This window comes from Temnothorax curvispinosus, unplaced genomic scaffold (assembly GCF_003070985.1).
Source record: "Temnothorax curvispinosus isolate PA1 unplaced genomic scaffold, ASM307098v1 QBEX01005133.1, whole genome shotgun sequence".
Taxonomy (NCBI): domain Eukaryota; kingdom Metazoa; phylum Arthropoda; class Insecta; order Hymenoptera; family Formicidae; genus Temnothorax; species Temnothorax curvispinosus.
Genome location: NW_020214913.1, coordinates 1,237,893 through 1,254,364, shown reverse-complemented (window position 1 = coordinate 1,254,364; position 16,472 = coordinate 1,237,893). Strand labels below are relative to the sequence as shown.

The 16,472-nt window shown below is 39.9% G+C and overlaps 1 protein-coding gene across 1 annotated transcript in view; it reads right to left on the bottom strand.

The window, feature by feature from the left end:
• LOC112454533 overlaps positions 1-15,468 on the bottom strand; it is a 36,684-nt gene extending 21,216 nt beyond the window's left edge. The window contains exon 1 of the mRNA XM_025015985.1: positions 15,092-15,468. The gene's annotated coding sequence lies outside the window, so the exon portion shown is untranslated. The remainder of the gene's footprint in view (positions 1-15,091) is intronic.
• Between the last annotated feature and the right edge of the window lie 1,004 nt (positions 15,469-16,472).

Here is a 16,472-nt window from a genome sequence, read left to right as displayed (position 1 = left end):
CCTTTTTTGCCGCGATTGTTCTACCTTCGCGGTTAATACGATCAGCACAGTATTTTTTACCTCTCCCTGTCCACACTCTCTCTTCCATCGTTTACTTTTATTTCGTAGCGCGGCTCTAATATTGAATCCACAGCGGAGTAGCTCCACTCCGCGCCACCTCGGCCCTCCCGGCTCACTGCAAATTTAATGACTCCGCGGATAATCGTGAGACTACTTACGGGCGAAAAGTGGCCATTTACTTGCGGGAGGATATAACAGGATTGGCCTTTAATTCCCTCGCCACATTCCACCAGCCGCGCTTAACGCCCGACCGTGTGACCCGCTTACCGTGTAAAGTAACGTCGGACCTCCCAACCTTTTATCGCTAATTTTTCGCGATACGTTTCCCCGCGGAATGAAACGCCGGACGATCGCGCCGTTAATTAATCGAGCGGAACAATTAAAACCGCTTATTCGCCACTAATTTTTCTCGCGTTATAAAATGCAAAAACGCACTTCGGATTCATGCATCTGTTGGTTAAGCTTCTTTTCAAAGAGTTTTCCCTCGTTCGCGATTAACATTCGAGGGATTTCCGCTGACATCATTCAAACGAATCATTTTCCAGCGTTTAGTTTTGCAGCATATTTTAAACCATTCGTTTCTCGGTTTTAATGATGGAAAAGATTTAGAGAGAGGTGTTAACCACCACAGGAGCAGCAGAAGAGCGTGTAATTTTATCAGATTAAAAATGTTAATGTTACGCTTCATTTATATCTACCTCGCCGTGAATGCGCAATATGGTTATTCGATTAAATTACATGAAAAATTTAACGAGTTAGATAATATAATGTGACATAAAAATATTCATAAAATATTCTATTCACACTGATTTCATATATAAATTTCATATGACTTGTTATTGTAATTTAGAAGAAATCGGAACTTGACAAAAATTTGAATTTATTTAACTCTTATCCTGCTTTCGATCTCTAACTATAATTAATCCTAAACTTATCCGCGTTTTTCAACTTATTTTACAAACCCTTTCTTTCCATACGCGTCAAAATGGTCCCCCAGCGAGCGGACTCAAAAATGCGTCACGAGAGAGCCACGCATCGTCGCGAACTGCAACCGGCCTATATTAACTACGAAGGCGTATCACGTATGCAGGCCGCTGGGCCCGGGCCCACCTCGCCTCTCCTCTCCTCGCGTGCGATGAAATTTTCATCGTGCCGGGGCCCCGGCTTACGGGATACGCGCGCTCATGCGAAACCGTACCGATCTACAGTCCCACGAATCTTTCACGCAGAGGCCGACGCGGCGCGAGCAACAAAAGTCCGCAAAAGCGAGAAAAAGTTGTCGGTCCTCGACGAGCTGAGACCGTGCACCACCGGGACGTCGAGATGAGGCTCACGATCGGTTTTGAGATCAATTCTTTGGCTCGCCGGCGCCGAAGTCAACGTCATCGTGATTGGACGGTGTGAAAAAAGAAAAGCACAATGCAAAATCAAAAGAATACATAATGGTCGCACATTCTCTTCAAGATAAAAAAACTTGGGGTATATATATATTTTTCTTATATTATTCTATAAAATAATTTCTTTTAAATCAACAGATTTTCGGTAGGCATATAAATTCCGATATTAAAGATTTTTAAGTATAAAACGTGGATGTACCTTTATAACTGCATTTCGCAGATGAAAATATTATAGAAATAAAAGTATAAAGCATAGCAAGTACAATAGTATTCAAACAACATGCGTTTGAAATTAACCAATTATAAACCAGCGAATCTAAATGGATACTAATTTATATAACACAATAATTGTTTTAGCGAAACATACCCTCCTATCCAATTTGTAGACGGATAATTCGATTTAACTAGACTTTCGCTGAACTGTAGTGATATTTCAACACATGCAATCAAATTTATTAGATTTCAAACATTTCGAAGTAAAATTATCTATATCGTTTCGCTTTATTATTGTAGCTAAAAAACTCACGTATAGAATAATAAAAATAATAGTGCAAGGGATTATTTAAAAATATTAATTCGTACTCACGGTAACGATAATAGAGATGTTTAATAAAAATATATTATATCATCAAAATATATAAACAACAAACATATATAAATTCAAAACACAGAGAATAAAAAATTTGAAAAATTGCAAGCGCCAAAAATGGGAAGATACACAAACACGAAGCTACAAATGGATACATTTATTGTTATTTTGGTGAAACATCGTGACTCAATCGTTTGTTAAATATTCTAGTGCATTGACCGATTTTAAATGGATCCGTGCGAACGGCACGTGTGGAAGCAAATATAATCCTCGGAAATACGCGAATGCGGAAAACGCGCGGAGAGAAAAACGTTACGCGGGAGGCCGGCGGTGTAAGCGCTATTTACGAGTATGAGATTTTAACGCAATTTCATCGGCGAGAGCCTAACGAGATTTAAAAAAAGAAGAAGCCGATACGTTCTCATCGCCTTTCAACGACACTCTGTGAAATGAATCGCGAAAGTGTGCGATGCGGCAAATCGGCAAACGAGAGAGAAGGAAATTGTTCCGCGCGTCGCCGCCGCGGCCAATAATAAAATGCTTTCTGCTAATCGTATTTAAGACGCGCCATAACGTAAATTGCTACACGTAAAAACATTTATGTGCAGAAATTAGAAAAGATATCGCGTGGGTTATTTGTTATAAAGACTCCTACAATTCATATATTTTATCGTCGTAGCGTAACAAACCGTTAACAAGCCAATGAAAAAAAAAATATCTCGATTATTCAACATCACCAAATACCGGATCATGCAGTTTGCGAGGATTTCCTGTGTCTCTGTCGGAATAATGTTCCGAATAGGGGTCAAGATTTACATGTTCTCGCTCCTTCCAGCGACGAGAATTTCTCCGTTTCTTTTCTAGGTGGTCCGACGTCTGATTGAAGGAATGACGAAAGTTATATGGGCTCCCGTGAGTGGCATCGACGCGACGCATTTGAAATAAATTCCACGCGCCAATTCCGCCGCCGATCCCATTTTATTCCACCGGCAAATTCAAGAAGTTGCGTCACCGCGAATCACTAATTAAGTTATTTCTCCTCGGCGGGCGCAGCTCTAATTGCAATACGCCGCATCCGAGGCCGCATCATACTTTTCAGGTGGAATTTCGTTATCAAACGAAAACGCTGGTATTTCTATAAAGGTGGAATTAATGGTGCTTCAAAAATGTGCAGCAGTACATCGAAAGTTATACGAGAATCGTATGAAAATGTAAATTGAAAATGTAATCTGCATAATGATATATAAATGGTAAATTGCATTTTAATTATTGACTTTTGCTTCGCATGTTGCGAAAGCGGCGATGTATGGAATCGTTATTAATTACAGTTGATAATAATTAATATATTATGTAGTATATTTCTCTCTAATTAGCGAGAATAAAATTTATAGATGTTACAGACATTTATCCCTAATTTATTTCATCGCGTCGTTATACCGCTGCGCGCTGGAGAAAAAATAGTGGGCACATAAAATTGCGATAAATGTCAAGTTAACATGTAATAGTAACATATATAAAGTGGCGTAAATCTCCATTCTTTTAAGAGAATATCTATATGTATTTCTATTTTTATTAGATATCGTAAAATTATGTCGTGATATCACGCTACCTGCTTCTTACAACCGCGCGCGCGCGAATGAAAGATATATCACTATTATGAGAATCTCATGCAATGATATGTATTAGTTCAGGAATTTCTAACTTTCATGTATTTCTCGCGTCACAGAAAGTTTAAAAGTCTGTATAACAAATATTATCGTATTTGATGTCTTGATATCAACGGCGCCAATCAGTCGAAAGTTGAGACCGAAAAAGAGCGCATCGTTAATAATTATTTCATTTTGTGTAATGAGAAATTGTTAGTCTCGTATCGCAAATCGATCAGCTATATACGCGTATGAAATTAAAATTATTCCGCTATAAGCTATAAGCCTCTTTGTCAACTTCTATCTTTGATGTATTAATTCAATAGGACAGAGAGCGTTACAAATCGCGATGCGCGCGTCAATGTGAATTATTGTCGGCAACGTTTGTTCGCGTCCCAATATGGAATTTAAATTTCGAATGTGCGTAACACCTGTCTTCGTTAATTTCGCGTGCTACTCCGGCACACAATCGGGCTTATTGTTTCGACCTGGGCAGATCGCATCGTTATGCGCGATCATCCGTGAACAGGAGCATTAATACAGTTCATTTTGCGTGCCAGCATGTATATGTATGCCCCAATTGCATAACGTTACGAATATTTACGCGCGACATCAAATACCTATCGCTCGTGCAAATAAGCACATAAAAATGACGATTAAAATTGTGGATTCGGAAATACTAACCGCTTCTTATTACATGAATTAGTTGCCAAAAATATATGCTATATAAATATAAAGTATTTCTTGCCCACTTTTTATTTACACATGTTAAGTGCATATTTAAAAATTCTCTGAATATTACTTCCTCTTCTTAACCTTTGAATAACATAGAGAGACCAAAACCAGACCTCAATTTCTGTCAAAAGAATATTTCAAAAAAAGAAAGAAAAGAAAATGAAGTAACACATCTACATATTTTACTCCTTTTTCTTTCCGCGCTTCACAAATATTAATTTTGCATATATACATATAAAATATATCTTAAAGAATAAAAATCATCTTTAATTAATAAAAAATTATTGACATAAATTAATTTATTATTCTTACTTTCTACAAAGTTTCCAAGACGAATAAAATCATGTGACGTTAATAAATCAATAATTATAATTTTAATAATTAAGAGAAGTAAATTAAATCGTTGCAAAAAATATTGCGACTTTCCTATATACAACTCCTAGAATGTTTAAAAAACCCAATTTTAACAAAAAAAATCCTACAAAATGTAAATAATTGTTTTTTCTCAGTTCGCAACACGCTTAAGTAATATGTAATTTTTTTCATTCAAGTGATATAGAAAATTAAAAATTTATTAATATTAGAAGAGGAAAAATAATGATTTTTGTATAAATCAATCAATTGTAATTCCATATTTTTAATATGTTGCTCGGTAGACGCGTTAACTCAAGTTGACTATACACAGTATGACTGTATACTTAACGCTTCATTTCATAGCTATGTGAAAACGATTTGGTTTTATCTAAAAATACGAGAAGAATTTCGAATGTACTCTGTCGGGAGAAAGTGCTGCAGCAGCTCGTATTATATATGGTATCGTGACAACAAACGTCTTCTTCGAGCGCACTTATTGATGTTAAACCGCAATATACAAGGCCCCTACATACTTTTACGGACCGCCCGCGAGATCCAAACCGTTAGGATCTATTACCTACTTACTTTTGACAGATAATCACCGTATATGCTGAATGCCTGAACTTTTAACACGCCATAGAAACGTGTGAATTTGTAAAATTGATCGATAATATAAACCCTATCATATTATATATTATATATTATTATTCCAATGCTTGAAAAAAAAACTGACATTAAAAATAAAATGTTCTGTATAATAGAAGACCATGACCGTATTAAAATAAAAAATATATCATGAAATGTGGAACATGTTATATTCTATTTCTTATAAAGATTTATGACATTTTCTTGATTAATTAAACTTAATCAATTATATAATTTCAAACAACAATTTACGAAATTTATTAATTTATTATTATTCAAATTGTTATTCCAGATTTATAATGTAGCAAAATTTCTAATATGATTTAAATTATAAACACTCGCACGTGTAATATAATTTTTTAATTAAAATTAATTAATGTCTCAGTTTCTTTGTTTGTTTGTATCCATCGCATTCGTAAGTCACATTACATCCAATTTTGCTATACTTAGCTCAAGGATGTTGTTTGTGGATGAGTAATAGCAAATATTGCAGGGCTCGTTTCTGCTCGTAATATGATGGGAAGTTTGCAAAATAATTAAGTGCCCGAGTACTTAACGGTAATCTAATGTCACCTTAACGAGTGTAGGATCGATAGTCCGTAATGAAGCAGCCACGTTACCGCAGGTGTCCCATGCTGTCCCGTCGTGAAAATTGAGGAAGCGCGTTAACCGAAAATTAAGATATTAGGTTTGAGAAAACTTAATTGTCGCGAACGCGCATCACCGTCTAACCACCTAAGAGTTGTTTTGCCTCTGTGCATAAAAATTGCACAAAAGTAACTTCCTCTATCTAATTACGATGGCCGTATCAAGTTAATTGAAATTAGGTATCAGTATGGAATAAATCATGTAAATTGTAAATAAAGAAAACAAAACTACTAGCAAGAAATGCACAATGTACGACGTACGTGAATGTAAATGTGTAATTTCTCATTCTCATGCGAGAATCATTCATTTAAAGCCGAAACTGAGCCGCAACGTATAAGAGTGTAGAATATAAATCCAATCTCAACAACTCGATCGAAACTGCAAATTGAGTTTGTAGTATTGAAATTTCGTTATATCAACAACGTCTGGAAACCTAATCAAATTTCGTTATGGTAAATATCTTGTTCGAACTATACTCAATATAATGCAATTTTGAGGAAAAAGTAGGATCCAAGTATTCGAAGGCAAAACCAATAGTTATAAAAAATTCATTGATCTATCATTCATCGATGTTTCAATTGACGTCATTAAATAAAATATATTCAGGCTGAAACATCGAAAAATTTCTCTCCGAATATTCGGAAGTTTGTTCCGAATATTATTCGGACTACGAGTCCTTTCAAAGTCAAATAATATAACAGACACAACGCGCCGTCTCATTTTTGTCGGTACGCCCGGCTCATTTCGTCCTGAAAATCGATCTGCATTCCTGATAGCCTCTTGACCCGTTATACAGCTATTCTCGAAAGATCTTTGGTGGGATCGATATCATCCCTGGTAACGACTAGAACTATATATGCCTGCTGGGCACACTAATTGGATTGGCAAATAGCGAACGAGACCAGGATAACGTATTCTCTCAACAATGAGACGTACTACACGAATTTCCAAATCGATATTATGTGAAGGATTCTAATAATATCTTAAGAACTCTTAGAACACAATTCGCAGAATTTCTGCCGAATTTGTTAGAGTACGGAAATGTTTGTTATATAAGGATTTTATTTTACTATATATTTTTGTAATAAAAACAGACGTTTAAAACATTTATCGTCCACTTTTTTAATAATTTAAAATATCTGATGTGATTTCCACTCAAAACTGCTATTATACTCTTCAAAGCGCGTTTCACAGATTCAGAAAATTAACTATGCTGATGGTTTATGTTACTTCTTCGAAAAAATATTTGCCCTCTGTATAAATTCTTTGCAGTTTGCCGTACTGCTTAATCCTCCATCACGTGGCATAGTCAAATGTACTCCTGGTACCTATAGAGATTGTAAAATACGTAGAAAAATTTGCAACGGTGGCTGTGCTGTTTGCAACGCCGGCTAGCCAGCCGTTCCCTATCCGTTGTGACACTAAAAAATGGAAAAGAGAGTTGTAGTAGAGTTGCGTACCGACTCGCGGGTAATAAAATATAATGGCAGTTTTATTGCGCTAGCGTCGTGTAGCGCACTTACGTCACTCGAATTCAACCATAGTAGCCGAGAGTTAAACTTGTTTTGTCCCGCGCGCGCCCTGCGGTTATCTCCCCGTAGTAAGACACTTTTTACCCCGATCCAACATTTCGTGTCGCTGTGAAATAGGTCACTCCAACTCGTAGCCGTAGCGGATAAAATTTTTAGCGCGCCCGTCGAACTTGGCCATAATTTCCCGTCTAGTGGCTATTTCGCGTTATTACAGAAGCTGAGGTAATCGAGATGAGCCGAATGGCCGATATGTCTCAAATATTAATGACAAAATTGACTCTATCTTATTCTTCGTTTAAAATTATATATTTTCGTTGAAAAGTATAGTTTATCTTTCTAAATTATAGATTACTCGCGTGACACAAAATGCATCAACTTTATGTATCGTAATATTTCCCTCGGGGAAAAATCTTAAAATGCTGTCTCTCAGGTTTGATATAGAAGCATTACCTGGATACCTCTTATACGGAACGCATTCATTTGTCGGTATCTTATAAGGCGATGAAATATACCGTACGAGAACTTGCGCGCAAATATGCGTCTTTCAGGATAAAGAATTGCAGGATCAAGTAGTTTCCGTTTGTGGCCCGAACAAGTAACAACGTTCATATTCTTCAACGAGCAGACTATTCTCGGCGCGCCATTGTCTTTCGGCAGCGGCTTCGCTCGCGGCGAACGTGCCCATGAAAAGCCCAGGCTCGTTAAAGAGGGAACTCGGAAAACTCGGTGGGTGAACAATTCGTGGGAGCTCTCGCGAAATTATGTTCGCGCGACCGACAACCACGTTTGCGGGGAGAAAAACCAAAGGAAAAGGAGGATGTGCGGCGCCGCTCGGTTAAATGAAAAATTGAGCTTCGCTCTCAAGTCCCGCGCACCATCCGTAAAGTCTCGAAGAGCTTTAGTACGGGTGAAGAGTTTCATCGCGTTTGGAATTCCTCGCCAAGACGAAATCGTCTCTAAGTAATAACGGCGGTAAAATCGCGAGTTTCCGCAGTAACCGCAAAATAATAGGAAAATAAATTGACCGCCATTCACGAAAGACATTTCATTCGTATATATAACCGTATTTCGACCATGACAAAATACTGTACTTGCGGTATTTTACCGGGTGCCAATCAATCGCGATTGAATTTCGCATTCATGTCCGCCTACGAATGTAAATACGGCAAAATAATTGGCTCCGTCCCCTATAAATTTCTCCGCTTCGGTTTGCCAACTCGATCGACCAAAGTTACGTCTTTGAGTAAACCGAGAATACCCGCGGACCTGGATCTCCTGACTTGTCTGAATAATAAAGGTAAGATCGTTTCTTTATTCATTGATCATCTTCAAATACGAGTCTGGAAAGCTCATTTTGCTAACAACGAAAGTAATATCCATTGAAGAGTAATAAATTGTAGAAGAAGCTCGGCGGCGATTGTTGGAAAAATCTATATAATACCGTCGATCTATTAACTCGTTCAGAGCGGATGTAATCGTCGTTTATTAAAATACTGTCAGCAGAGGATTCTATTTCCATAAGATAAAATTGCGAAATGAAATAGTTGCAAATGATAGCGAGTATAATAATAAGTTCGTGCTCGAAATGCAAAAATTATCCGATAAGAGTAACAGATCGGCTTTACATTCACGTCTAAGGAGCTTAAACGTCAAAAGCGAGCTCCATATTGAGTAATACTACCCTAATGGCGGAATTAAGATCAAGAGCGGAATATTAACTATCGTCGAGCATCCGCTGATGAAACGTAGTATGTTAAGCACGATATTTATCAATTAATTATCACAAAAATAAATGAGAAGAAAGAAATCATTATTTTACAACTTGTTAAATAATAATATCATCTTGTGGGTATCACAAATCCGCCACTAAACGAATTACATCCTGTAACTCTTTAAGTATTAAAAAAATGCTTATGACTGATTAAGTGCATTAAATAATTAAGTCCATTAAGGATGCAAATACAGTAGGTAGTAATTTACAGAGCAAACAAGCGAATGGCACGCGATACGCGAGCGTGCGGAGGAACGAGAGCGTGAAGGTGCGCGGCGATGCAATCAACGCAAACCAGCGAAAGATGCATCGTCCGAACGGGGCGATGACAGCAATCGTTCGCTCGCGCGGGTTCCGAAATGAGAAAACCCTTGACAATCCGATATCGCGTAATCCCGCGACTCGCGAGCTTCTCCCCGACGGCGAGGTTGCCCGCGTATTCCGGTACTTTCATATCGAGGCTCATATTGGCGCCGGAAGATCTCCGATAACGCCGCGAGGCGCGACGCGTTTCACGCGCCGCAATCTCGCTCGTATCACCTCCGCGGGATTCGCCACTCGCTCGTCACGGCGGGTGACGACAGGGAATTCATATCGAGGATCACCACGCCCGCGAGTTATCGCCGGCCGGAGAACGATAATAAATGCGCGGATGACGAGTCTGTGTGGCGCGACGCGGCGCGGCGGCGCGCGTAAAGAGACACGAGGGCAACGAGGGGCCAAGCATTCACCTCCTCCACCTCCTCATTTCTCCTTCTCCTTAGTCTCCTTGTTGGATTTATGAATACCGCCGGGTGTAAAGGGACCGTGCCCGTTTCCTGGTTGTAAAGGGAGATATATGCACCTTATGGGACATCGTACATTAAACCCAGAACAGCCTTTGACGTATACATACGTATACGTAATATCGCGCATGTGTACGAACGTGTGTTGGTAGGGATACATTACGCGTACTTACGTAGCAATGAGTTCGGATACACTTTAACAGTTCTTGATAGCGATAACGTGAGGAAGATACAGTTTGGAATTGTCATAATATATAATCGGGACTTCGATACCTGTGATAATGTATAATTATACTAAAATATATTAATTACGTAATGTGGGGGCCCCCATTTTTTCAAGAAATTGACTTTAAGTTACATAACCACAAATAAGAGTAACAGATAGAAATAACTGCCGTACATAGAATATGACGAGTATAAAGTTACCTAAAAAAATTACGTTTACACGGCGATATGCACGAATATAAATGGCGATGGCAGCTAAAAACACGAAGAGTAAATTTTCTTGCGCTCCAGATGTTTTCCCAGCTCTATTTTCTCTGTAGTGTAATAATAACGAACGCAAAGACGAGGACTGTGCACGTAGTTTATCAAACGTAATTAAGTTCGTGACTGTAGGAATGTGGCATTGTCAATAATAATACCGCATCTCTCTTATTTTTACGGTGGTAGGGTGGTACGCGAGCTACATCTTATCATGCCGCATGGTTTTTAATTAAAATTCACAAGCTGGCTTCACTGAAGCGTTGAATACATTTTAAATTCGCCAGACAGTCGACTAATAAAACGCGCAATATGCACCGTGCGAGACAATCCTCCTTTTTGAGGAAAGTGACGAAAGTTAAAATAATTCTGCAACTGAGTAAGCGCGACGATATCACGTTCGTATGAAATTTTCGGAAATGCTTATATGGAATATTTGACGACAGCGACATTACAATGCCATTATCGGACTGTACCGTTGCTGCCCCGCTTTCCCATTTAAATAACGGACAGAAGTTTAATGAAGCGGGCAAATTATATGTGTAGTTTCATACGTAATTTGTATTTCATCGCCTCTAGCGAAACTGCGCGGATATTTAATTAATCTCGTTTACAATTAAGCAAATCTGGTATTATAATTCCGGTAAAAATCGGATGTATGTCTGGCTCTACCGTTCCTATCCATAAATTATTGCGCTGGCAAATCTCCTGAAATATCTCCGAAATGTATAATATATTCTCCCTATTGAATTGCTCTGATAGTACGAAATTTTAAATCCAATGAGAAACTCGAGTCAATTTTCCACAACAGAAAAATTGTGTGTATAATGCTGATTATATTTATACAACTCATGAAAATCTACATGCGTAATTTAATTCGTTATGTTTAATTCGTTAATCGTTTTATTTCGCCATTTTCAATTTCGTTCTCTCATGGTGAACTGTACCTGGCAGTTTTACGAGGAACAACGTTAAAAAAAACGCGAATGTGGATTGTTAACGTGTCGTAGAGATTATATTCGTATAAATGTCGGCCGGCCGCGTCATAAAACTATGAAAATTCTCGCCACGGAGAGAGTTCGCGGGCCTTTTGATATTTCATGTGATCGACTGCATATCCTCCGCATAGCAGCGAACGCGGACGGATTCCTCGGCAGGAGCGGGAGAATCGGTTTCCCGCAAGGCGATTGGAGCGAGACCGAACTTTGGCACTCTTCCTGAATGCCGATGAAACAGATGCAATTTCGTGCGCACGAGGAGCCAGCAGATTAAAGCGGGTACAAGCGACGACGGCGGCGGCGGCGTCGCAGCTGCGGCAGTGATCGAAAAAAAAAGGTGATTGACCTAGTTCGCTAGGCGGTTTCTACACCGCGCTCCGTTGTGTCGCACGTATGATCCGATCTGAGTTTAGCGACGTGCGAGCAGTTTAGCAGCGCGGTCGTTCTCGGCGGTGCCGCGGTGCACAGGTAGGTACATACAGAGGAAACAAGCGCAAAAGCTGCTTTGCACACAAGCGCTGTGGATCCGAGGCGCGTCGCCGAGATTGGGTGGCACTTACGGGCCAAGAACTTGAGCGCACAAAGTTTCCAACGTTACCGCAACGTAGATACGCAGAGGCGGTCTTAAACTGAGTGTAAACTAGCGGTGGAACAGTATCTCTTAATGCAGGGTTCCTCAAGTAATTTCTACACACCGTACGTGTTTCGCGATACTTCTTATTTAGCCAAACTCTATATATACTTAAGAAATGTAAAATGTTACTTCAATTATTACTTTTTCCAATACCTGCACTTGCTCTCAGAGTGGCTTATGTGTTCTCAATGTCAATTGTCTTAAGATGTAATTAAAAAAATTCCATTTCTTCTTTATATACCTGATGTAATCTTCACTCTTCCTTCTCTCTTTGATTCAATTTATTTAGCTGAGAGTTTCGATCTCTCGTACTTTGTAAATTTTTATCGAGCTCAGCAAACATCTCAACGTTCATATTTAATATCGTTTTACCTCCGCAGTTTGTGTGATTTAATCTTTCATGTTCTGAATAATTTGAACTTTCTACCGCAAACTTTAATTAACGTTAAGTAAGACTAGACTTCGTCAAGTTTTGTGTTATACCGACGAGAATTCTATATCAAGAATAAATCGCACCGGGCATAATTGTGGACCGTATCCACGTACGAACGAGCGACGGGAACTATAGTCGGCGCGAATACATTCGCAGCCATGATTAATGCCAATCAAGCGGCGATTTCGCGTTCTGAATTCGGGATCCGGTTAACGCCAGGAATCAATAGACCCGCAAACCGAACCGATTAAGGATGCACGGGCGAGTGGAACCGCAAATCTAGAAATGCAACGTGGGTGGTGTTTCGGTCTGAATGCAGGATGACTAGAATTCCATAACTAGTTATATCGTTTTACATTCCTGCGCTCATACCGCAGTCCTAGTGTCTTACTGGCTGAACGTCATACATAAAACTCCCGGCGAGAACGATACAACACGGCAAATCGCTCTATCGATCGGGCATTTACCATCGAATATGTTAGCGCAGAACGTATCCTCCATATTAGAATTTTTATTTTGCACGCTTTACTACTTTCGGTAGAAATGCGCACGGATATTGATTTTCAAGCTTGCAACTTTTAATATTGCGGGCGAGCCAAAACTGTTTATTACAATTTAACTAGATTCGATTTAACTGCCCTTTGGCAATTATTTTATATTTAACATCTGAAAAAATTCTGCACAAAATTTTGTAACATCGGTGAAATATTTTTTTATACACGGAGCAAAATAATAGAAAATGATAGAATGGATATAAAACTGGCGTGTTAATATTGATTCAGCCCAATTTTCCGAGCGCTTTCCCGACGAGACGATGCTACGTCCAGGATTTTCGCTCGGAAATCGACGAAGTCACGGAAGAGCCATCGAGTCACGCGTGCAACGAATTGAACGATCTTCAGGCTCATTAAGAGCGGTGGTAGCGCAACGGTTTGCCGCACATACAAGCGTACGTATGTACACATACAACGGTTCGTTTGTCGAGCTTTGACGACCGCGTGTGGCAATACTCGTCTCCACTTAATAAGATCGACACCAAACATCCGTCGGAAAGCATACTGTCAAAGTTTCTCCTTATCCGAGAACGGATACGAATCGATCCTGCCAGCTAGCGGTCTATGAATAGCGTAAAATCTGGATTAAGAAATGGATCGAACAATCCCGTGGAGTAGGAGACGAAGTAACGCCGCATCGCCCAGAGGACGACGCATTTCTCCGAGCAAAATATATAAAGTCCGCGAAAATGACGTGACCTATATGCCAAATGGGATTAAGAGATCTTTAAATTTAAACAGAAAAATCTAGTCGAGCGTATTGATTGAGCGTATTAAGATGAATATCGCTTTGTTAAATCTGCTATTATAGGCGCGCCTATTAGCGTTGTTTAGAATATAAAGTGTCCTACAATTAATACACAAATGTCCTTTTTGCAACAAATTTTTTGGCCAATTTAGTGTAATTAGAGTTTTTAGTTTTTACAAAATAATTATCAATTGTACGTAAGGAGCTTCTCGCAATTAACAAGAAATACACAACAAAATTGTTAGTTTGGTACAACGTCTAGAGATAAGTATGTCGTGCTAAGATGCGAGTGACCCGAATAATCCTATTATTATAGATGGTTAACCATGTAATCCTCTCCCCGATTATATTTTCAACTAAAATTTCACTGAAAGATCCGCCGAGAATAAACGTCAAGTGCCTTTAACGTTAAGCTTGAAGCTCAGGGAAACACGGCTGTGCGCTTAAATTAGGGGCGCGTAGTCTTGACAAAGCTACAGAATAGTGTGCACAGAGGTTTCCTTAATTTTCCCCTATCAACCCTTAACAGCACACAGAGCGCATCACGCGAGTTTACGAGCGCCGACTGCGCTTCGTTGCTTCCTTTGACCACTTTGTACTTGTAATACAGTCTACTTTAGCTTTGTTCTCTAATTTTCAAGAGAATTTCCAAGAACAGATAACGTATCTAGCCGCCTATTGTGCAAGTCGTCTTTCGTGAAAAGAAATATTTTCGCAAAGAATTATCTCAATCACGTAAATAAAATAGTAAAATAAAAGTAATGGAGAATGTGTGTCAGAACACATTTTCTGATCGTTTTTGTGCAATACTTTCACAGAAAGATACTCACTAAAAAATTACAATATTTGCTAATGTTATTGTAGTCCGAAGATACACAAAAATCTGATTGTCAATATCGGCAATCATGGTGCATCAATATAACGACGTGACGCTAAAGTTATTTGATTTTCCTATTTCCAGAGTTGTCCGCAGGGACAACTCAAAAATCGTACAAAATAAAAAATTAGAAAAATTTGATCCCAACAATTCCTTAAATCGTTCAAAAACTTGATAATGATGCAATAATAGAGGTATTCACCGTGATTATGCTGAATCGCACTCTTTCCCGGAGGGGTCCTTTTCGAAGGTGTCCGGTATCACTCGGTTAGTTCAGGTCCTCTCGTCCTAGAGCACTCGCAGCAGCTTCCTCTCGCACATTGTCGTCCTTTCCTTCAACCCTTTCGTCTATCCCTTTTCCTCTTCTCAAAACTGGCTAGATCAGGATACCGCTGCCTTGTCCTTTCACGATTTCCTGGCGGAGACGTGACTGGCACTCGCACGGGATCCCGATCGAAGGGTCGATCCCGCGCAGATCGCGGCGAGCGAGAGGGAGAGCGAGGAGATATCTCGAAAGCTCCGCTTCACACGGAGCACAGTGGAGAACTGAGCGAAGTGCCGGCCGGTCGAGCAGCCAGGCGGGCTTTTCCGAGAGTGGTTTAACCAATCGCGACTTCTCTCTCGCCCCCACGTATCTTTCACGCTCGCTCTCTCTTCCTCTTTCTCTCTCTCTCGCGCGCGCTCCCTTCTCTGCCGCGTCGCGACGCGGTAGACGCGCCGCCGTTCGCCGGTCCTACGACGCGGGTCGCCTGCCGCCGCAACCCCCACAGGTGCATAATCCTCTTGCACCGGCAGATACGTGATCGCGCATCTCCTGGTTGGAATCAGCAATCGCGAAGCGAAAATTCGCAAAAGTTTACGATTCGAGATCTCAATTTTCGACAGGTTGGAAAATCGATTGTTCCAAAATAGGAATATTTCAGCACGCTGAGCGTTACAATCAACACCAACTATATTTATAAGCATCAATTAGCTAATATAATATATTGCTGATGTCATATTTTAAGATTCTAAGTGCACGTTTCATCTTTTCGTAGTTGTCTGAAATTCCGCAGAAATGTAATTCTTAACTTTCTCAACCGCTCCGTTGGAAGCTGTCTAAACTCGAAATCCGCGCAGTCGGAAGCGCGTAATATTGCCACGGAAGTTCAACCGCGATTGTCGTAAAATCACAAGAAAGATTTCTAGAACAGCTGGATTTGCTCTGGCGAAGTAGGTTAACCAATCGCGAATTTTCTACTCGTTCGATGCGTCCTTCTTTTTTATTTTCCATCTGTCCTACCGTATAGTCGCGTTGCTCATGGAACGAATCGAATGGATCGTCGCGCCTTCTGCCTGATGCGCGACCCTCTGCACCGGAAATTAAACGTGGAAACAGTACTGTGACGGACCTCAATTTGATAGATATTATTTTCGGTTATATCTACGAAAGAGCGGAAGTTTCCTCGTGCACCTCTCCGCGCGTCGAAACCGAGAAGACCCGAGGGAGAAAAAGGCAAGAAACGCGCGACGCTCTCGGCGAAAATTTGTCTGGGCGCGTTTTACGTATAAGTGTACGGGGTCTGTAACCGTGATGTCGCCTT